This window comes from Anser anser, assembly GCF_964211835.1.
Source record: "Anser anser genome assembly, chromosome: 4".
NCBI lineage: Eukaryota > Metazoa > Chordata > Aves > Anseriformes > Anatidae > Anser > Anser anser.
The window spans coordinates 43,233,799-43,259,176 of record NC_139724.1 but is presented as its reverse complement, the minus strand read 5'-3'; positions in this window follow the sequence as shown (position 1 = coordinate 43,259,176).

Genomic DNA, 25,378 nt, shown 5'->3' with positions numbered 1-25,378 from the left:
AGTTTGAAAAAACTGCAGTACACAAGTCATACTGCTTTCTAAAACACATTATTTTTGTTAATTCTTTAGGTTCTTTATTACAGTATTTTGTATAAGTGATACCCTGAGAAATATTTTCTGGTTTACAATAGTGTCTGACATGCAGAAGTGCTAGACTGCATGAAGATAATTCAATCAGTCAGCAAATCCTGTTGTCTCTCAGTCTGTAAATTCGAGTGATATTTCTGCATTCATCTAATGTCAATCCATGGCAACAGGCCCAAAATAAGGATTATATCAGAGGAATTTTGTGTGTGTTTGAGAGAAAAAGAAGGAACTTCGATTGGCAAAGACTCTTCCCGGAGTTGTGCTTTGGGAAATAAACATGTACTAGCTTCTCCCTCATATTACATTTTTAAATCCTTTTTGTTCTTGTATAAACTAATGTTAATGTAGACTTTGCATACATGGTTGCTTTACAGACCCTTTTCTTTCTGTCATCCCACCAAATATCTCTGATGTTTGGATGATAAATTGAAGCCAGGTCTCAGACTGCATAAAGCTATAGTGATATAACCATATATTATATATACTTATTGTGTTAGCCACCCAACTGCTCAGACATTCTTCCCTTCACGTATAGAGTATGTTGGAATAATGAGTCTGAAAATTATACAAGAGTATCTGCACAGCAGTTTCAGTGGTGTGACTGAATGTTCAGCTTCAATTAATGTAACTATTCATATAAAAAAACTTAAAAAGTTATGACTTTTGGGTTAGTTCAAATGATAAAGGACTTCTCACATTTTTCACAATTGCCAGCTTCTTTGTTTTATTCTGGCTCTTCTGTGTCTTTGTGAAAACATCTATCTTTGGGTTGTGACTATAAAATCCTACAGGTACACTGAGAGCATCTCTAAAAATCATCAAAATTACACATCCATAAGTACTTTCTTCTGTCTGCATGCATAAGACTTTTAGTACCAAAAACTCCCAGATGTGAATTTTGTCTTTCTTTCCTCTTTATTACTGATCGCAATCCTTAAACATAATCTGGAGCACTATTCTCTTTGCTACCAAGAAGCATGGACCTTAAAATGGCTCACACAAGTGTGTAAGTAGAGGAAGTTTGGGAAGGTGGGTGAGGTGCTGTGCACTCCATTGTGCATATCAATGACTACAAGCCAGAAGAACCAGAATGCTGTTCAAACGTTTTCGCACATATCAAGACAAACCACTGGAAAATGTGATAATGAATGGATAATCAGCAGCAGCTTCACAGCCCTAAACTTTTCCATTTCTTGAATGTTCCATATTCCTCTTCCTCGTAGAACAAGTCTGACTTCACACTCTATAAAAATATTTCTATTTGTTTGAGCAGCCTATGTTAGTCTGAGCAGCAGGCAGAGTGATAGAAAAACAGGGCTGTTATGAAGGTGTTGTTGAGTCTCAGAGGAGCAGTTCACAGCTTTCTGAACTTTCTCCTCTCCTGTTGCCATGCTGCAAAGAGTAGTGGCCAAGACAGCCCCAGAGGTGGGGTCTACCTCCCACTGCCACAGTCTGCTTGACTGCAGTTCATCCCTCCCATATTGTCTAAGGTGGTAGTTAGCATTCTGCCACTTGTATTAGCAACTCTTGGCATCTCATTTGAAGCCTGCAGGAAACAGAGCATACTGCAGAATAAATGCAACTGAGGCATTTTGACCCAGCTGGTTTGTGTTTTGCACTGATGAACTGGACCTCTGCCCTCTTGCACTTGCCTAAGGAAAGAGACCAGAGCAATGCTTATTCTCCTATGGTAACACCGAGAAGTCAATCAGATGGATGTGTAATGGCTTAGAGGTATTACTGTAGCCATGGATTTGCTTTCTCTCTTTTTGAGAGGAGAGGAGATTGATACATATGAGGCCATTCTAATTATTAATTTGTAACAGGAACATTCTTAGTAAACTGAGAACTTCTTCCATAACAAGACGAGACTCGATTTCGAATGTAAGCTTCATTCCATTTGAGGATGAAAAGATCTCCAAATTTACTTCCGAAAATGTGCTAATGAAGATTTTATTTCACCATTTTAGGCATTTCAATCCCATGTGGCCCTCTAACCCTCCTTTTTATTTTTTTCCACAAGCTTCTCATGTGCACACAGTGTGGAGGGGAATTTCTATTACAATTATTACAGAAAAACATAGCTTGATTTCTGAACAACAGATAGCTACACACTTTCATGGTGATGAAAGTAATTCTTGTTGCTGATGTGTTATGTTGCTGTAGTTAAATGGTTCTCTATACTGCCACTCTTTTATCATCAGTTGACATAGAAATCAAATATACCTAGAAGGAGAGGAGATAAATTTAGCATAGTTCTCCTGCACATATATACTGGCAGCTTTTCTGTCATACTTTATTTACACAGAATTCCCATTAGTAGATGAAGCAGTCTGTCACAACATGACTTATTGGAAACCCGTGCCCCACATCTGTAGCACTCACATACACAGTCTGTAGTCTCTCAATACTGGATTTGGTGCATCCATAAAAGAATATTCACAAATTTGCATCCTTTTCCTTAGCAGAACTTTTGTACAGGATTATGCTTTTCTAATTTGTCTTTGGCAGGTTCCAGAGCATGTAAGTATCACAGAATCACAGAATCGTCTAGGTTGGAAGAGACCTCCAAGATCATCTAGTCCAACCTCTGTCCTAACACTAACAAGTCCTACACTAAACCATATCACTAAGGGCTACATCTAAACGTCTTTTAAAGACCTCCAGGGATGGCGACTCAACCACCTCCCTGGGCAGTCCATTCCAATGCCTAACAACCCTTTCAGTAAAGTTCTTCCTAACATCCAACCTAAACCTCCCCTGGCGCAACTTTAGCCCATTCCCCCTCGTCCTGTCACCAGGCACGTGGGAGAATAGACCAACCCCCACCTCTCTACAGCCTCCTTTAAGGTACCTATAGAGAGCGATGAGGTCTCCCCTGAGCCTCCTCTTCTCCAGGCTAAACAACCCCAGCTCCCTCAGCCGCTCCTCGTAAGACTTGCTCTCCAGACCTCTCACCAGCTTGGTCGCCCTCCTCTGGACTCTCTCAAGCACCTCCATGTCCTTCTTGTAGCGAGGGGCCCAAAACTGAACACAGTACTCGAGGTGCGGCCTCACCAGAGCCGAGTACAGGGGGAAAATCACTTCCCTAGACCTGCTGGCCACAGTGCTTCTTATGCAAGCCAGGATGCTGTTGGCCTTCTTGGCCACCTGAGCACACTGCTGGCTCATATTCAGCCGACTATCAACCAAGACTCCCAGGTCCTTCTCTGCCAGGCAGCTTTCCAACCACTCATCTCCCAGCCTGCAGCGCTGCTTGGGGTTGTTACGCCCCAGATGCAGGACCCGGCACTTGGCCTTGTTGAACTTCATGCAGTTGACCTCAGCCCATCGGTCCAGCCTATCCAGATCCTCCTGCAGAGCCTTCCTCCCCCCGAGCAGATCGACACACGCACCTAACTTGGTGTCGTCTGCAAACTTACTGAGGGTGCACTCGATCCCCTCATCCAGGTCATCGATAAGGATATTAAAGAGGACCAGCCCCAGCACTGAGCCCTGGGGGACTCCACTAGTAACTGGCCTCCAACTGGATTTGGCTCCATTCACCACAACTCTTTGGGCCCGGCCATCCAGCCAGTTTTTAACCCAACAAAGCGTACGCCAGTCCAAGCCATGAGCAGCCAGTTTCTTGAGGAGAATGTAGTAATATTCAAATACAAGGGTCATGCTAGTAATTTTGCTGAGGGTTTTTACAAAGTGAGCTTCTTTTGAACAGAAAGTGGATCGTCATGGTCTCGATACTTACAAACCAGGGGAAACATTGTCTAGTCTGAAATTGTTCGTGGTGAAGTATCTCCCATCTTTGTGTGTGCATGCACATGCATATGGATTTAATTTGCAGTGATTGGATTAGTGGATAATTCCAGTTATCTGGTATCCAGGCATTGACTGACGTTGAGTCCACTTTATCAAAAGTCAGTGCTGCGGCTATCTTCAGCAGACATATTTCCTGACAAAGCACTTAATGGAGTTTCTCAGGGCTAAAGTACTTTTCCAAATGAGTCAGACATTGTAAAATAAGGCCTGCTCAATGTGAGTCTTTTGGACCTCAATAATTACTGTTTATGTTTTTCCAATTTAGTTTATTCTGGTTCAGATTTTACGTTGGAATTAATTTCTCTTCTGTCACTAGGTATGATTTCATCATAAATACAATGGCAAACCCTAGGCTCAAACCATAGGGATAAGTAAGAATGTGGTTGTTTTAGACTAACATCCGTAATATCAAGCAACGCAAGGAGTGTTTTATGGATTCTCGCAATGTCAGATTGTGTAGTCTGGGAGAGAAATACACCGAAATTTAATGCCATGTACAGCATCACTCTGATTAATCATAGCTGCACTTGTCAAATTTACTCTCATTACTACTCATTATTATTGAAATGCGATATTTTTTGCAATAAACCTTTGCTGTATTACCCTCGGGGGTTTTTGTTTGTTATTTTTTCCTTGAAGTTGGTTGTGGCAAACAGATGGTGAGTCCATGATAAGGCTTTCATGACTACTGCATGAGTATTTTCTCTAACCTCTTAAAACAAATAAGTTCCAGTATAAATCTTCAAGGCAATGCACATATATATATAAACACACATCCATTATTAAGAAGGTTCAATGGAATATAATAAGAATGAAAAGTGTAGAATTATATTGAAAATCTTTAAAATGTGTAATAGTGAAAGTTTTTTTCTGACTTTTTTTGAACCATTCCTTACAATTTTAAAATAAGCTTTCAATGGTTTACTACATTCCCTACAAGACTTGACAAAACAACAGAAAAAAAAAAATCTTTATTTTTTTAAGATTTACAAAAAGGGATAGCAAGTTCTTAGATAGTTCAAATTTTTAATATACCACTACTATGATATAATGTCCTTTTTACCAGTATATCTAGAATTTGCATTAAAAATAGTATTAAATATAGTCTGTAGCACTATTAAAGTCATAAATTTTAAGCAACATAAGATGTTGGAACTATCATGACAATAGCTGAGCAAATAATTGGAAATATTAGTCACAAATTATTGTTTCTATAGATTATTGAGTGAGTCATTGTCACAGCTCTACTCATAATCATCCATGCTTTCATTTTGTTTGCATGAACCCTGGAAAGTCACTACGTTCCAGGCAAATTATTCATGTGTACAGATCACTTCAGCTGGTACTGAATTCACACTACAGTTTGGATATTTTCAGTTCCTTTTGGAGCTGCTGCTTCTCTGTTTTTAAAGTTTCTAATACCAGAATTGCACTGCATGACTTGGGACACCAATCGTAAAACATAATAATAAAGGAGTACTTGAAAGATCCGTGAAAGCTTGAAAATGTCTCTGAAGTTCCTTCTAAGCTTATCACCTCAATGCTTCCTTAAACAGCCTCTTGCAGAGCTGCCCTGCCTTTAGGGCATGGGTTGTCTGGCAAGCCTGTTCACCTACTTGGAGCTAGAAGAATCTTAGACATTAGAATTCACAACGCTTAGACATAGCAATGCTCATGTATTTTATATTTAAATATTTATGGGTGGGGAGAGTTCTGGAAGGTGCCTGCCTTTTTAGATATGTAAATGTTAATAAATGTTTCTGTCCACGTTGGTTATAACTGCTTTGAACTGACATGTTAGTGCTATGCTTTGACATAACATGTAGTCATTGCACTTTTGGGGCAATATTTTTCTGAGCCATCCATTTAATAACATGAAGAGCTCTGTCTTCATTTGCTGTAGGATAGCATTGGTGCTGGTAAAACAAAGGAACAAGCTATACCACTTTTTGCAACCACAAGCAAGCTATGGGTTAAGATTTCAACATCACATCATTTCCCTGATGTTCAAAGCAATGCTTCTTCTCATTGCAGGTTTTTTAATATTTGATATAAAATTACTACAGTGAAATTTACCTACTTTTTAAGCAATATCCTTTCAGATGCAGTATTTTGTTTCTGTTTGCTTGAAAAGTTGAAAGGCTTTTGCTTAAGGATGCAGTTTTATAGCTGAAACACAAATATTGCATTAACATTACAAGCAGGGATAATTTTCAATCTGTCTTTAAAACAATTGTATCAGCTTCTGTGCTAATCATCTGCTTGAGAATCTGTATTTGTTTTAACCTCAATATATTCTGTTACTATTTTATAACAGTAATTATTAATAGTGCAAGGCCCTATCCCCTCAAACAGAAGAGAAAGAAGTAAGCATGAGTCAAATGCTATTAAAACACAACATTTAAATTGTTTAAGCTTTAAAAAGCTAGAGGTTCCCTGTTTTATTGACTGGTCTATATTACAGATACATCTATATTGACACATTATACCTGTTACAGGCATTGTCGAAGTAGCTGTTATTTATAGATTTTGGCCTCTAATAATGTCATTATTTTATGTTTTATTGAAGATGCTTTAGTTCAAAATTATTGAATAAATCTATATTATTACTCATAAAAGAGCAATAAAAACATTCTCCTTGATGTAACTTGATAAACTGCAAAAAGTTTCAATGTATGAGTGATTTTTAAGCTTTGTGGTGGGGGCTTTAACAAAAACTTATCACAGATATTTTTGATTTGTAGGATTCTGCTAGACTGTTATACTGTATTTCCAGGGTGTAAGTTGCCCATAGACAAAGCAACACTGAAAATGTACAGTAATGAACTAACTTAAAAATGGAAACAAAATGTTTAATTAACTTGATAGAGTTTTCCCTGAGTAACTTGATGATTTATTTATTTACTGCTTTCTCATTAAAGGGAAGTACCAGAAGATTTCTGGTACATGGTGGTTTCAGGAGTTTTCTTACCCTTGACCCCAAATTTTGACACTTCTATATAGTGCATTTAAATTTATACCTGGCAATATTTGATAGTCTTGTTCATGCCATATACTCAAAATAAAAAGTTAGCAAGTCCTTTGAAAAAAATGCATCTTTTTTTATTTTTATTTAATGGTGAATGATATAAAGAGATCCCTCTTTCTAGATACCTGTTCCAGCCAGTATGAAAGTCTCCATCATTGTGCAATGCACACAGGTACATGATAATGCACTATTTATACTCCTAGAGAGAAGAATGGGGTTTATCTTCATCCAACTTCAAAATACTACAAAGCAGACCTCTCCGTATGAGTTGATCATACCAATCTTCTCTTCTGATCAGGGGAAAGAAATTGCCATCTTCAGGTAAAGTGTCACATCATCACTTATTTCATATTGTTACTTTGGCATTAGAAGAGCCGCAATTTAGAACTGGCTAGATAGAGGCATTAAAGATATCAGGCTACAGGAATCCCTTCTGGTAACTCTCAGTGGTACGAGTTACTGCAAATCCATGCATAGCTCTGAGCCTGCTCTACATTTCACTAAGGGCTCATGCATCTCCCTTGCCATTCACACTCAGATCAGGACAAGTGTTTTGAACTGAATTTTCCCAACATCCCTAATATCTGTGTTCATCACAGTATACATTGTCATGCAAAAACTCCATTCATTTTGGATATAACTGAACCAGAAGATGAGTAGCTAGTGTTCTCCATCTGCTACAGGTTCTTCACATGGCCAGACCATAGCAAGTCCAAAGCAAAACCGCTGGAAGCCCATATCATGTGGACATAGACTCCTAAGCACCAGGAAGTCGATGCTGCAGATCTGCAAACCACCTGCATAAACAGTACCATTGTACATATATAAGGTACCAGTGAAATCTTAGATCAATTTGTTTATTTTCAGGATTTATACCACAATATGTTCTTTAGGTTTTGAAGAAAACTGTGCAATTAATCTTTTGTTTCCTTTTTGCAACGTATTGTTTTCATACCAGAAAGTAGGTTACCAAGCCAGTTTTAGACAATATCATTTGTGTTTTTTCCTAAGCACAAACTCATTCTTGCTGGACAAAGTAGGATTCCTGCAAATTAGATATTGTGCTGTGTTAGAAATTTAAATATGAAATAATATTCTGAAAATATAAAGGCCCGGTAAATGTATAAATACATACATATATGTGTACGACTGTGTGCAAGTATGATTTACTACAATGAAATGAATATAGCAGAGTGCAAGATACTGATTGTTACATTTTACATTGTACATTTTGTACATTATACATTTTTCTGTTACAGTAATTCAGACTAAATTAATTTAAGAACATTTTAAGAATTTCAAGAAGATAATTCAAGACATGCCGTATTTTTATATTTTCAAAGACATTCTTATCTCTTTTTTTTTTCCTGGCATATTGCCTTTTGGTGTTTCACACAATAAATTAAACTCCATCTTTGCCCAGATTTATGATTTTGTTTTGTTTGTTTGTTTGTTTGACAGTGTAATACCAACACTCGAAAAAAAAAAAAAAAAAAAAAAGGAAGGAATTAAAGAGATTTCCTGTCAAAGGATTTTTCTTTTAGTTCTTCCTGTTCTTCCAACAAAAAGCCTATTCTTACAGCCATGGGAATTTTTATCAGTACTTGTTTACATCTGAATAGGGACATTGATGATGCTAGTAATAACAAGACTAATGACAGAAAGAATCACTACTGAGAGAGTACTTTACAGATTGAAAATATTGTTCTGATGTTGAACTGGATTCTTCTCTGGAATAACTTTTCCTTTTACATTGTTATTACATCAGGGAACTTTATCCCTCATGCAATCCCTTTATCTCTTAGTTAATAAAGATTCACAGCTTTCCTTTGATGTATCTATAATAATTTCTTCTTCTTACAGACATAAATCCTCTCCAACTTTATCTCTGATTTTATTTCTGACTGCAGGAATTCTTGATTTGCAATTTTTCACTGTCAGTTCAAATGCTGCATTGTGGTTTTAAAGAGCAAGGAACGATGGACTCCCAATTTCTGAATGTTAGATATTAAATTGTTCTTATGAAGAGCTGACATTTTTTTCTTGGCTTTCAGATTCCACTGGCTTCTTAGGAGCAGAGGATGGAGGGGAGACAAGGATACAGCTGGCTTAGAGGTTCGTGTGCAACTTAGGACCTTCATGGACCCAACTCTTCTCAGTGGTGCCCAAGAATACGACAAAAGACAATGGACACACAATGAAATACAGGAAATTCTTCCTAAATACAGGAAAAAACTTTTTACTGTGAGAGTGATCAAAGAGTGGTTCAGGTTGCCCAGAGAGGTTGTAGAGTCTCCCGCCTTGGAGTTATTCAAAACCCGACTAGACATGACCCTGAGCAACTGGCTCTAGCTAACCCTGTTCGAGCAGGGCTGTTGCTTTAGACAACCTCCAGAGGTCTCTTCCCACCTCAGCCACTCTGTGATTCTCCCAATTCTGTGAAAGAAAACACTGCACAGGCCACAGACATTTTGCAGAGTTGCCCCTACATACCTTTTGGCTCCATCAAGTCTTCTCAGCCCTGACTAGAAGGGCCATCTGCTAGAGCAGGGGGAGGAAATCTCTTTTCCTCCCTGTTCATTGCTTCTTTGGCTGCGTCCCCGTGGAGATAACTAACCAAGACCTTCATCCTGCAAGTACTTACGCATGTGATAAACTACTACAGGAGAGATTCCATTAAAGCTAATAACTTTACTGATGTGGTTAGAGTTCAAACATATGCAAGCATATCCGGAGGATAAGGCCTCTAAATAGCTTTTTCTTTTAGTTGTTTTCATGTTTTTCATGGTAGAAACATTTGACAGCTGGAATGTAGAAATTATCATCTCATTTAACTGCTAAGCAGCCATCAGATGATAATAACAGTGTCACTCTGGTGAATCCAGCACCATTTCAAGCTTCTGTAACTGCAGCTATTTAAAAGCTTTGAGTTTCAGGTCCGCTGTAAATCTCCAGTCAAACAATCACCATTAGGTGCTGAAGAAACAGGAGAAGGTTTCAAAGCCTCTCTGGTGCCAGGGCATCCGGCACACTGAAAGAAAAGGAGCACATAGAAAAGCACTTGACTTCCTGCTGTTATTTAAAAACCCCTTCAACTGTCAAGCAAGAAAGAAGTAAGCTATTGTAATAGACAGCACTCTCACCTCTCATGGGGAAGGAGTATTTCAGAGCTTCATTACATCTCCAGATATACAATTAGCTGAGCCCTCACTAAAATATCTGCCATTCTTAATTTAATCCTTCAAAGCAGTCAAAGCTGAATATTATGCCAATGTTTCCTGTTGCAGAGACAAGATTATAAAGCATTATAACTTTACTTTAAGCATTTTAATTTTTCCTTTAGATATTTGTTATAAATGAACTTTCATGAAAGTACCTATGCTTACCAGATCTATAGGCAGTGGCTCTTAGTAGCTAACTTATCCTGCCTATTGGACTATTTCAGTGACTTCAGATACTTCAGATAGGAAGAGAATCTGGTATTTAACATATTTTATAATCTGGTATCAGTTATTAAGATATATGATAAAGGAAATAAAATATAACTTATGAAAATTCTCTAAAATTCCATTTTCAAAAGAAGGAAGACTATTCCAGCCACAATAGTTTGAACAATAGCAGCTCATCTTAGATCCTACTCGTATGTTTACAATCTTCTATTTAGTAGCACTGAACGCTAGTTTGTAGGCATCTGCAATGCCTACGATCAAACAAATGTCTACAATGTCTACAAACAAACAAAAAAAACTGTGCTATTGCACACCAACTGAGATCACACAATAATTTGTGGGCAAAGCTAGATTTAGTATCCAGATATAATCCTTTCTAGTTGCTAGACCATGAAAAAAAGCCAGACGGAGGCATGCTAAATTCTGCTTATTAGATAGCTGAATAACTGTTAGTCTTGTATGCTACTCTGGGCAACATTTAGCAAATATAAAGACAGTGAAGTCAGTATTCAACCCATTTAACCTTTTATATAGTTGGTTATAAGCATCCCATTATAATGTCAATTTTTTTAGTTTTCACTGCTGTTATATTTGATTGCTTTACAATGGGTGGAAGCTAAAAAGATGAAAGTACTTTTTCTCTTCATTAGCTTTTTTTAACCTACAGATTTGTTCTTCATAGAAAATGATTAATGTACAAGAAGAACTATGCCAATTATCAACACACTTATGTCTTACAGAAGATTTATTTTTCCTGTACAGTTGTGAGCTTTAGCCAAATTTCTTGCATGAAAAAATGTGTCAGTTTAAGTTCCACAGCAACAAAAAACAATTACTGACTAGGTCCATTTTCTTCAGAGATCATTTGTTTCCCGTTGTAAGAGGTTTTCAGAAGCAGAAAGGAGTGTGAAGCTGTAACAAAATCAGTAAAGACTACCTGTGCATGAAGAAGTCATCAGCTGATGATGATTTAAATTAACCCTCAGCTAAAGTTACTGTATTTGCAGTTGTCCAGCTTTTCTTCAGCCATTTGCTGCTAACAACTCTGTAAATGTTTAGCATATGCTTGAAACATTTTGTAGTTTTTTTGTTTGTTTGTTTGTTTTTAAGAATTCCCTCCACTGAAATTCCCTGTTTAATTGTTCAAAGATTATTCATATGTTCAGTTGTGTCACCTATATTTAGCTGCAAATCCTAAATTAATTGGAAAAAAAACATTGTCTGATACTCTGTTATGTGCTGCTTAGCAGTGATGCTAGACTAATTAAAAAGCCCTTTTAGAAGAATCATGGCATGCTTCCAAGAAAAAAAGGAGCAAAAGAAAAGCAGCCTGCTAGCTTTATGATATTCAGAATTAAGCCACTGCTAAAGAAAATTAAAATCATAGACTCTGGTTCTACAAATAATCACACACGTTTCACTTTAAACATGTCAGTAGTACTACTGACTTTGGTGAACCTCCTTACATTTCTTAAAGTTACTGAAATATCATCTACATGACAGAGAGAAACTCTCATTTAACTTTTTTTCTTACGTACAGGTCCTCCCATTTCTACTAATGCACACACAACAAAATCCGGGCAATTAATGATGGGATGCATAGCTAAAAATCCTAGCTGCCAGCTGAAAGCAATGAACACCCACTCAAAAACTTAAACAGAAACTCCATTACAGTAGATGGAAGCATCTGCTTTTAAAATGAGCTTGTCTACCCAGAAGGCTAAAGAACTGAGTGAAGAATACCCCAGCCTTTTCATTCAGCATACACTTTCCATTGTTTATGATCCTAATTCATTGTGATGGTATTTTCATGTTAATGCAATTGTATTACTTTTACAGTATATAACAGATTCATAAATATTTGTATACAAATTTATATAAGTTAAACATCTTGTAGGTAGACATATATTTCCTTATGTCAAATTGGTACATATCACTCCTCTTTTTTTTTTTTTTCCTTTCTTTCCTTAAGGTAACATATGAAAATATTGGGTAATTTAACCGACTGAAACAATTTCAATCATGTCTGATTGAATGGCTGCCCACCTCGTCATGTGAAAATAAAAGCCTTTGTTACACAGTACAGATAAATTACTTCATTTAAACCCTGGGAAAAAATATTTTGGCTGTGCATGCGTTCATTAAATCCAGATGTTACACTATTAACTGTCCATAACTGTTTTTATCAATAAATCATGATTGAAAGATTTGGTTTTGCAAGATGGCAGAAGAGTGGTCTTGTTTGCTTTGTTTTTCTTTTATATCACATTTTTATTTGTTTTATTTTGTTTCCTACTTAAGACCTCCTGGCAATAAAAGTACAATATTCAGTTTGCAGAACAGAAGTGTATTTGTACTGAGAGCTACAGTTAAAATGTCTACAGCTTCCAGAACAGAATGTGCAGCCATTTTGGACTGTGAAAACTGAAAAAGAACTGATTTCATAAAGTGTTCCGATGTTTCGTTACTAGTTACCTTGTGTCTGAGGCAAAAATACACATAGATGTACATATATTCTTTAACACATGAAAGAGCAGTCATTTTCCAGACAGCTTGCAACTATATTTAGTAGAAATCCCAAATGTCATCTCCTCCTCAGTCCTATCTCCCATGCAAGATGGAACTGAGGGAGTACTTTCATAATTTTAAGTTTTTCAGGCTGGGTGATATATAATGGTAACTCATCCATGCCACATAATCCTAAAAAGCATTATTTATGCTGTCTGAGACATCTGTCCATAGAAACAGACTCGTCTCTTTCTGAAAATATTAAGGATGTAAAGAACTGTTATCTCCTGAAAAATGCTTAAACAACTATTTAAAGGAATTTGCAGTCCTCGTGACAGCGGTGAGAGAGAAAGCTTTGCCATGCCTTGTAGAATTGGACTTTATGTCAGTCTATGCACATTAATTGTAACCTATCTTGTCCTTTTAAAGATAAACTGCAACATTGTCAGAAAATGGAGTAGACTCATTTTGAATACTATAAGAAAAGTACCTTATGTTTATAGCATTGCATACACGTATAGCAGTATCACACATCCATGATGTAGTTGTACAACATATTTATTACCTCAGTTTATGAAATAAAAACTGCCAGCTAGTAAGCTTAGAAGGTATTGGATGGAATTATTCCTACTTTGCAACAGACAACACTGTGATTTTCCCTAATATAAACAATTTTTATGACAACCACCTGTGTTCTAACTGAGTTATTTTCCAGATCTGATGTCATAATTTTAATGAAACCTTCTGGTCCTTTGGAAACAAATTTTTTTGGACCTTTTGTTATATATTTACAGCACTGGTGGTGTTTATTTTCTGCCTTTTTTTTTTGTTTTTGTCCTTTAACAATCAGCTTTCTTTTCTCTACAGGCTGCTTTTCACTCTCTTGAATCTTTTTTACTGACAACAGTAATTAATAGACTTTTTAACAAAATCTCCTGTTGTAAGGAAGACATTATGACAATGGTTTCTAGTCCCCTGCTTCTTGAAGTTCCCAAGATCCCCCTACACACATACTGCTTAAAGACCTGGGTAGTATGAAAGCAAAATCCTAGTAATGGTGGTCAGGTTCCTGTTTCATTTTGTTGAAGGCCATTATACTTGTCTATAATGTACTGTGCTTACAGTGTTAAAAGCTGAATGCTGCTGTTGCGTGAGTGCTCCATGTATAGAAAAACAAAACAAAACAAATAACAGGTGAGGTCTTCACATGGCTGAGAAAGACTAGTTTTCAGTACAATAGTTCACTTTTCATGCTTTTTTCTTTATGGGAATCCATGCCAAAGAGGATAGCGCTGCTTTAGATTTAATCTGGAAGCTTTGGGGTGGCATAAATTATAGCAAATTCTAGTAGCCCAACAAACAAATCACTTATCCAGAATTGCCAAAGGAATGTATGCTCCAGCCTTGCTCCTCTCCGTGCCTTTCTTGGCAGCAGAAAGATGCATATGTGAGGGAGAAAGGGCTCTTCTGAAAACAGCCTTACAAAAGTAGTCTTATATCTCCCTCCCAGGGAGTCCTCTCCTGACTTCTGCATTGTCCCTTTTAAAAGCCCATCACTCTGAGGATTAGTGTTTTGCAAAGACTGCACAGAAGCAGCTACGTGAGAGAGGGAGCTGACCAGGTTAAGCTACAAATAGAACTTGCAGCAAGTGGGCAGCAGGAACATAGCCTGCATTCCTATTAAATATTAATAATTTAAAAAAAAAATTATTGCAAGCTAAAAGAAAGAAGAGCTGTATGGAAAAATAAATATATTACAAAGAGGAGGATAATATTCTGTTTTGCATAGCTTGGCTAAGGATCAAGATATTAATAATGTTATATTTTCTAGTGAAAACATCTCCTGTATTACCTTTTCCTGAACTCTTTGATAAAACAGTGAAAAAATAGAAGTGAATATGCCAGCTTGCATACTTAGTGAGTATGCCAAGATAATTGGGAAAACCAAGAATATCAGTTCTTTGGTTCTAACATATTCCCAGTACGCATTTATATTTTAGAACTGCATTTATATTTTAGAACTGTCTTTCTAAATATAATCAATATTGATTACACGCATACCATATGTCAAATACACACATATATATGGATATGTATATAAAACATACAAACTATTAACACGTCCCCAGTTTGTTCAAGGAGTGTGATTGGTATGTCAAACAAGAGTGCTTGGTTTCACTCTTTAGGAACAATAATATTAGGTAGGAAAAAAAAAAGATAAAGAAAAAAAAAAAGCAAGATTTGCTAGATATCATGTTTTATCTTTCATCATTTGCTTTCACAATTATCTTTATTGTCCATGCATGGACACTTGTGTTTGGATGTCCCTCATGTACACTTCAAGCTGTAGTTTGGCCTCAACCTTGATTTTCAGGGATTTTGACGTGTCATTGTTTATCTCCTGACTTTCCAGCAAGGAAACATATTTACAGCCTTCTGACCCTATGCATTGTGTCTCTAAGTACAATATATAAATTTATGTGCATACCAGGAATCCCTATGCATCTAGTGAAATCCACATGTAACTTTCAGTGCCCATATTCCATCATATATTTATATGAACACATGGCTTTTATAACAGATCCCGCTCATAATTTGAGACCCTCCTTTTTCTGCGATCCAGCCATGGAATGGATTTTTCATTAATAGGGCCCTAAGACTTTACACTTGACTTTGGAAAAAGAGCAGGCACTGGTGCCAAGTTTTGAACTCTGTACTCATTATAATGCAGTCTGTTGTGTCAAACACACTCAAAAATGTAATTCTAGGAGAAAACAGGGTCCAGATCCTCAAGCAGACCTTGGTGGGCAGCAGGCAATAAAGCGCATTTGACAGCAGTGCTTCCAGGCATATTGCTGTGGACAATTGATGGCTTAGAGCTGGTATAGAAGTGTGCAAGAAGTGGAACTTGGGGGATTTCTTCACCCAAGTAAGTACTGCACTATGATGCATGAATGCTTTGGTGAAGTGCCTTAGTTAATTATTTAGTACAAATAACTTCCTTTTTGTTTCAGATTTCATTCAGCCAGCTTCTAGATCCCTTTATTATAGCAGACGCCAAACCATCGGTACCATGTCCTAAAAGAAAGGCATATCAGGATTGCCCTTCCTTATCTTTTTTTTTTTTCTTTTTTTTTTTCATTTTTTTTTCTTTTCTCTTTTTCAAACAGGTCTGCTAGTGCTGTAATTCAAAGAAACCAGTAAAATGGGGGAATACTAATAAATGACTAATACTTTGAATTGTCATTGCCCCTTCCACCACAGAATCTTGTGGACCCCTAGAGAAACATAATTTTATTTTCAAGAAGCACTGGCTTTTATGTTTAACGGTAAGAAGGCATTTGATACCGTTGTGGTATCACAACGATTATTTGATTACCGTTGTGGAAACCCTATCATCTATAGTTTCAGAATGAGTAACAGATAAATGTTCTTACAGAGGAGACTTGAAATATGAAGAGTTAAGAAATGGGAAATCTTTTGTCACATCCAAGGTACATCTTACACAGGCTAGTAAACATCTATCCTGCATTCCTGATGTTTTAGATTGAATGGTTCTACATAAATAGAATTAAATGGCTCTCTCCAGGGTGGATGCATCTCTGATCTTAGAGGGTGTGCTGTGCAGTGCCTGGGACTTGGGACATCATGAGATAAATAGATATGTTGATCATAATTTAGGAGAAAGGCATATATCTCTGTTTAGATTCCTAATAAAGCTGTGCCTGGCTTTTGTGTTGGGACTGGCCATCCTTATGCAATTATTTTGTGAGAAAAAGCACTTGCCCATTATGTGTTGGGGAAACACAACAAAACAAAACAAAACAACAAACAACAACAACAATAACAAAAAAAGAGCTCTGAACTGACAGCTCCCAAAGCTGAAATTGTTAATTAATTGGCAAATGAAAAAAGTTTGGGCATTACTCATTAAGGCTTTACTATACCCATCTGTCAATGGTTTGAAATCTGCCCAGAGGGACCATTCCTAGAAGTGAAAGAGTCAATATCTTGGATCTCCTTTGAGATGGTAGACTGCCAATCAGTTCTAATTGTGGTGATGGTTTATTTCATGTACAGTCTGTAACTGTCAGCCCGCAACAAGGCCAAAACCATTGACTTATTTAATTCAACCTTTATTATCTGTTTATCATTATATGCATTTACAAGGTATGCATCATTGCAGCATCTGGACACACTTTGCAATTACATGGACCAGAACAGAATCTACTGGCACTGTTAATATTGTTAAGCATTGATTATATTCCAGCATTGTTCCTATTGTCCTGCACACAGCCCTTAACCACTGGAAACACAGACTTTGTCCCATAGAGTTTACAGTACAGACCAGCAAGTTTTTATGAATAGCACAACGATGGCATTATGGAGTGGGGTTCCCCCAAAGACCATATGCCAGGTAACAGAAGTGTCTTTCTGTAATGCATTCTCTTTTAGAGCAGACAAACTTTGATACACACACTTAATAGATATTTCACTTTACCTCCCAGAATTGCAGTTCATGTTTCTGAGTAGCTCCTGAATTTCACATACTCTGAAAACTACAAAATTATACTGCCCATAGCCATGGAGTTTTGGAGCTCTGAAATCCAACATGTATTGCTCCTAGCTAGCTAGGAATTAATTTAATTATTTTATTGAAAACTTACATCAGAACTTGCATCAGTTTCTGGTATTTTCATGTGAATATGGGAAATGTTTTACATAAAATATTTCACATTCTTGGTATGGCTAATGCATGTTGTGGGTGCAGGCTGAGAAGGAAAAGCAAAGATGCTGTTCAATGTGGTAGAAAAATAAAAAAAAGGCGTGAATCACTCTCAGATTTAGGATGTCAAGGCTAAAGTCAGGCAGCAGTGATGAGGGAAGATCTTTCTGAACATACTTTAAAACTTTTGTTGAAGTGAACTAGTTTTATTAGATTTTATTGTTTCATGGTGTGTGATGTCACTAGAAATCTTGGATGGGTGTATAAGCTGATTCTGTTAGATTTTGAGAATAATTTTTTCCTTATGCATTAGCCACTTTTAACTGCATATCATCTTGGATTACATACATTTGGACATGTAACTAATTTTACACCCCTCTACTTACACCCCAGTAAAGCACTTGTACATTGTGATTTTAAAGCCCCACATAGAGCAGGATCTTACTGTTAAGGTTCATTTGCTATCCTCAGAAAGCACTTAAATTTGTTCTTTTAAAGTGTATCAGCATTTTTCACAATTCACTTTAAGCCAAAACAAATAATATATTTAGATTAAAAATGAAAACAAAATTCAAGCCTGCTGTGTTTTTCATTAACTCACGGGAATCTAAAATAAGGTTAATGGATTTAAGCCAATCCATAGTGTGTACTTTTGTCCTGTGAAATTTTCAGTTAATATTCATGAATTGGAAATGGGAAGCTGATATTTCAGGTTGAAGCATGCTATACTATTATCTTGTAAGAACCTGAAAGAGAGGACTAGCAACAAAAGAGAAAAGACAAGCATTTCTGCAAAAGTGCTATGTCAATTCCCAGGTCTCTGCTTACAATGAACAGAAAGTCTGAAACTGGTTATGCTGAACCACCTAAAGACTCCATAGAGTAAGACTGGTGTGTGCACCACAGGTTAACTGTGCCCATGTGTGCAAGGAATAGGAGTCAACTTTCCTGAGCCTGTCATCCATGCGTCTTCCATGTAAATGCTTCTCATGCAATTTGCTTTGCATCAAGAAACAGGTCCAAAATAGGTCTCTCCACTGGCCTTTTAAGCTCATGAAGAAGCATTTCTTCTGAGACTAGAATCCCAGACCAGACAATGGAGATGCATAGAAGCAGAATCATAGAATCATTAAGGTTGGAAAAGACCTCCAAAGTCATCTATTCAACTGCCCCCCTACCACCAATATTACCCACTAAACCATGTCCCTAAGTACCACATCCAAGTAAGTCTGCCAGTCACCGTGCCCCAGGTTTCCTCTACCATTTATGCTGGCCTGAGTTGTGAAAGAAAGCATTTAATAGCATACCAATTCAAAAATCTAGAAGCTTTGAGCTTCTTCACAATTAGGTGCAGAAGCTGCTCCTATTTTTCTCACATGAAAAATAAATTCCTAAATATCTCAGAAGAAATTTGGAGAGATGTGGGTTATCTCACCTGTTGCAGCATTTGTTTGCTACAGGACTTGGGTTATTGGCCTGCTTTTAAAAATGTTAACAGCTGTGATTAACAATATTTTCATTGTCACTTTAAATATAAGAAGTAATTTGCAAAGAGGGAGAGAAGTTTGCTCCTCTCTATATAACTCTTTTCTCATGCCAGACATACACATGGTTGAATCGCTCCAAGCTCTGCTTACAGAGAAGTGGATGTACATGGCATATAAAATTGATATCCACAATAAAAATAAATAAATAAATAAATAAATGAATAAATAAATAAAGTATGCTTATGCTCAGGGTAAACCTTGTTAGTAATGTCTAGCTGGGAATCACAGGAAAAAAAAAGTGAAGAGGATGTTCAAGTCCAAGCATTTTGTATCACAGAATATTAACCTATGCCTTTAGATAGAAACACAGGCAGACACACAGGCACACACACATAGCCATACAAGCCTTCCAAAGGCTTAGTTAAACAAGCATAATTCTCCATAACCCAGCAAAACTTCTGGACACATTCTGCTTTCCAGAAATCCAGCTGACTCTGGTATTTTGTTAGGGGGAAGTGACTGCAAGTAGGGGATTTGAATAAATATTTATTTATACACAATTATGTCATCTGCTGGATGCTCCATTATTTTTCTGGCAAAAGGACTGATTAAATGGAAAGAGTAAAATGGATGAATGAATGTACAACCTGTCACTGTTTTGTTTTGCTTACAGTGAAACAGGAAGGCAGTGGCACAGAAACCCTCACCCAAATCATGAAAATGTCCCACATGGCCTTGGTCTTACCATTGCCAGATGTATGTCCGCCATCTTAATTTTTTCCTCAGAAAGAGATTAAGCTGAGCTAGCTCATTTCACATATACATGTATGCATATATATACACACTTATATAAAATATTTTTTTTTTGTAATAGCAACCTTTCCTTATTAAACTTACTCAAAAATTTGGGGAAAACGTGTTGTTTATTAAAACCATATTTTGCTAATAACATTTTGCAAGAGTTTGGATTACTATTCTTTGCTCCTTTTTAAGGAGGTGTTGTAATTTTGGAAAGCAACCTATGCCCCATTTGAAGCCTGGGTTGCTATGGAAAATTCACATTTTGATTCAATCATGTAGTAAATAATAACATAAAATTGTGTGCAAATGGCCAGAGTGAAGGTTAAATAAGCCTCCCAAGTACCCTTAACTTGGGGCAAGATGCTTTTTTCTGCCAAGTCTTTCAGTTACTTCAAATGTTCCCTGTACAGCCTGCATGCATATCATGTGCACCTTTAAGTGCCTTTTCATACTCTTGGTTGTTCTGAATGTCTTGGCTTACAGACAGTTTCTAGGATACACTACAAAGGGAGATTCCCGGGCCTTGATAAAGATGAGTTTTATTAAGAGGTAGGCTCCAGACACCGTCCAAAACAGCTGAATACTTTCAGGTACTACCTAATATATCGGGTTGTAGTCAAGCAATTGCTTTCCCCTCATACATGACATAAATGAGTGCTGCGGTGTAGAAGAAAACCACCACGCAGTCCTGTAAAAACAGAGCTGGTAACAACACAGCCATGCTCCACCTCTTCACATATTCACCATTTGGGATAAGCACATCACTTGGTTCTTCCCTAATCTATTGGGACATGAGGTGATTCTTATTCCTTCATAACTGAGAAGAGACACGTGGCATTAAAAAAAAAAAAAAGTAATAAAAGAGATCTCTATGGACACGAGCTTATTTACTCTCTCCGTACCATAAGTCAGCTTGTTTTGGCATGCATTTTTTGTTTGTTTGTTTCTTTGTCAATGTTTAGAACATATCAGAGAGAACAAAGATAGTTTGCAGATAGTGTTGTATTCACAGAAAAATGAAAAAATGTATGTTACTACGTGGCAAATATAAATACATGCTGGAGAGGGAACAGATCGTACTAGTCATTATTGCCCTGCCTGTAAAACATCAGAGATAATGGCTAGTGGTCTTGGATCTGCAGCACATTCACTCCTGTGGGTTTTTGTGACCACCTGTCTTAACAGTGGTTATTTTATACTAACAGCTCAAAGGTAGAAAAGGAGGAAATATTTTTCTCTAAAATATAAAGTAATTGTTAACAATAGATCATAGGAAGAAAATCTGCAAATCATGCATCCTCAAAGAGGATGCATGAATATAATATAAATAATAATTCTAAGTTATCAGAGAAATGAATTAGATTATCTAATTTACAGATTTCCAAGGCTGAGGTCACATTATATACATCTATGCAGCCAAATGACTCTGACTGAAGGTCTCTCTTCAGGAGACACTGCCAGGAAATGCTAGGTTAAATTTTCTCACTTCCTCTGTTTTTTGTTTTTGTTTTTGTTTTTCTCTCTTTTCCTTTGGCTTTTGGGTTTCTATTCCTGACAGGGTCCCAGAGCTGCAGGGACTCTTTCCTCAGCCCCTGGTGTCCTGGTTCCAGTTAGGACAGAGTTAATTTTTCCTCATAGTAGCTGGTAGGGTGCTATGTTTTGGATTAGGATGAGAAGAGCGCTGATAACATGCTGATGTTTTAATTGTTGCAGAGCAGTGCTTACACCAGGCCAAGGACTTTTCAGCTTCTCGCTCTGTCCTGCCAGCGAGCAGGCTGGGGGTGCAGCAGGAGCTGCGAGGGGACAGACCCAGGACAGCTGACCCAAACTGGCCAAAGGGGTATTCCATACCATCTGATGTCATGCTAAACAATATATAGGGGTGGCTGGCCGGGGTGGGGGGCCGGCTGCTCGGGAATAGGCTGGGCATCGGTCAGCGGGTGGTGAGCAATTGCATTGTGCATCACTTGTTTCGTACACATTATTAATACTATTATCATTATCACTATTATTATTATTGTTATTATTATATTCCTGTCCTAATAAACTGTCTTTATCTCAACTCACCGGCTTCACTTTCCCGTTTCTCTCCCCCATCCCAGAGAGGGAGGGGGGAGGGTGAGCGAACGGCTGTGTGGTGTTTAGCTGCCAGCCGGGTTAAACCACAACACCTGGGCACCAGAACAGCCCCCCGGGGAAAGCTCCACGCAATAAGCCTTGTGCGGGGGTTCACCTCCCACCTCTTCACATCTGCCCTTATCTGAGTTGCCCTCTGATCCTGCTCTTTCAGAGAGGTTTTTCAGGCTGAGTAAATAATGCAAATGTTAGCTACAGAGCTGCAGAGGTGGTGGTAGCCCAGAATTTCTGTCCCTTGGGATTGTCGATATTTTGAGACTTGTGTGTGCCAGCATAACATGTTTTAGTTAACATTCATACATCTTAAAACATGTTTTTAAAGTTTCACTTCAGGAAGAATAAAATCTAATATCTAAATGAAGCAGTCATTAGATTATCTTCCCTCAGTTTTCATTTTCTCTCATATGTCATTAAGCTGCTACCAGCATGTATTAGCAGAGAAAAATAATATATATATATATATATATATAAAGTCTTTTCAAATCATGTTAATGATTGTAATTTTAATGGTTTAAATTCATTCAAATCATTTTACAGATCACAGGGAATGTGATTTATATGACAATCATTTATAAAGTCTATTTTTTAATTGAAGTGCAGTTACAAAGCCACCTAATGCAGACTGAAATTTGAGATTTTTCCAGTCCTCATTGTAACAGTTTAAATATGAAGCAAATATACTTGAAAAAAAAAAATCACCTGAAGTTTACTCAGAAACTTCTATTGTCCTTCAGGTGTTTGTTTTCCAGAAAATGTAAAATCAGAAGTCCTATATGATTTCCAAACAACCCAGCACTAGTTACACTGGGGGGGGGGGGGGGGGGTTCCCATCAAAAGTAACAAACTACTATTTCCCCTACCCTCTGGCCTCATAATTTTGATAACACTGATTTATATAAAGGAGGAAAACTGTATCTGATCTGAATATTGCCTCTAGAAGAGAGAATAAAATGTTGGGTTTTTGCCAGGTCTACTGTCTTGGAACAATTCTTACTACAAAAGCTCACACCACTACTATTGTTATAAAAAATTACCTTCTTAATATTGTCAAGACCTTTTCTCGAACCTTACTGATTTTAGGCCCACTGTCTTTTCTTCAGTAACAATGGCTTTTAAATCTCTGCAGGTTTAGCCAACTGCAGAAGCCACTAGCTGTTGAATCTGGTAAAAATAACAACAAGTAGACTTTATTTCCGATGATTTAACTCAAAAAATCTTGCACATGTGCTTAATTTAAAGTATGTGTGTATTCTCACTGGAATCAATGGGAATACGCAGATGACTAAAGGTAAGCAGATGTGTAAATCATAGGATACAGGTCTGAAATTAAGACAAGCTTCAACAAGTGAAAGCTGCAACAGAAAGGGAAATCAAAGATGACAGAAGCAATAAACAATAATAATATTGTGGAGTCAACCTAAGACATGTATATCATGACCATCATCACAATGCATTTCAAAAAAAAATAATAAAAAAAGATAATTGTAAAAATGAATTCTCAATCACAAATTAGTCTTCTTCATCAAAAGGAGATAACTAAAGACATAGGGTTAAGTATTGAGAATGGAGCTGAATGAGAAAAAATAAGGTTTTCAGGCTGCTGAAAGAGAACATTTCAATTAACATCATCACTGTAAATTCTAGAAGAATAATGTTACAAATGTATATCTCCCTAGCAAAGATTTTATGAAAGCAAATAGTCATAGGTTGATAGAGAAAAAAAAATCAAAATGTGGATTTGAATTTGTCCTTTGACACTATGAAGAAGAAGCAAGCTTCTCTAGTGCTCTAAATGATAACTCAGTGGAAAGATTCAGGGAAGGTTTGACTCTAACAGCAGTGGTAAGGATGGAATTTCACCTACAGCAGCTGTATGTGAGCGAGCCTTAGATAAGTTAAAGAAGAGAAGTTGACCATTGTCAAAGATGCAGATGATAATGACATGGGTGAAGATTTCAGCTCTCTGAGCAGGAAAGCATTAGTCTCAGGAATATTTAAGAAAAATACAAGCAGTAGATGGCTGAGGATGAATATAATCAGAAATCAACAAACTCTTTATTTTACTTTGATTGACTTCAAAATTCTTCCTTGCCACTTGTCTGTTCAACAGTTTCAATCTGCATATAACATATGATCTGGAAAAAAAAAAAAAAAAAGAAAGAAAGAAAAATGAATGAAAGAAGTACTGGAAATGTCATTACAATATCCTCTGATCCACAGCTTCATTTTGGATGATGAGACTGGCTTGAACATTTTACATAAACATCCCTGGTACCTCGCTGCTCTGTCAGAGCCAATGAGATACCTCCCATCGTTTTCTTTAGCACAGAATTCCTTCTTTCAAATGTCTGATCTCCGCATCTCTACAGAGTCATCTTTTTGGTACGTATAGCCAAGATTCATAAAAATATGCAGGCATTTAGTAGGGAGTAAACACATAGGTGTTGATACTAATTCTAACTATACGGATTGTATCTTTGACATTAAGCACCTGTTTGAAATGATTTTTTGGCTTGGCAACTACGCTTTCAGAATGATAGTGGGAATGACAGATGACCTCTAATGAAGGTGTGGTGACTAGTGTGTAAGCAGCTTGCAATGGCAACTGTGGGTGGTCTGGAAGGGGAAGGAGATAAGGTCTTAGTAAGATTTTCAAAGGAAAAACACTTAAAAAGAAATTCTCAGCTCATATTTACAATGTACATTACCTGTGCCTTAGAAGCTTTACACTGACAGATTCAGGGTGATTTCTCATGTCCTGAACTCAGTGGGAGCTCACAGTACAACTTAGAACAGGGCTTTTGTCCTTAATATTCTTTTTGGCGCTCACTCTGGTGCAGAGATGGGGCTGAGTCACAGCTTTTGGAGTCATAGCCACATCAGAAAACCCCTAAAGTTTAAGGGCACTTGGACTGAGACTTTTGGCTCAAATCACCTCTGATCTTCTGTAAACAATTTGGCATTCTTCCAATTTGTACATACTCAGTGAATGATGTGAACCAGGAAAGAAAATGTGTGCTAAAATAATCCTTTCCCCCCTGTTGTGCATGTGAATGAAACTGAGTCCGTCAGAAAGGAGGATATCTGCCAGTATCAGCACGGAGGTTATTATCTTTGCATATGTTGTTTGCTAAGAAAATCCGCGTTAAGAACTGTTGTGGTGATACACAGAATTGTAGAAGGATGCATTTGCACTGTACAAATTTGCTTCCGTCTGACTTCTTAATTTCCTGGGGCTCTCAAACCACACTACATGAGCAGTTTGCCATCCCTAAATAAATTAGCTTGCACTGCATTCAGCTTTATCAGAACAGGACGGAGTTCTGACAACAATGCTGCC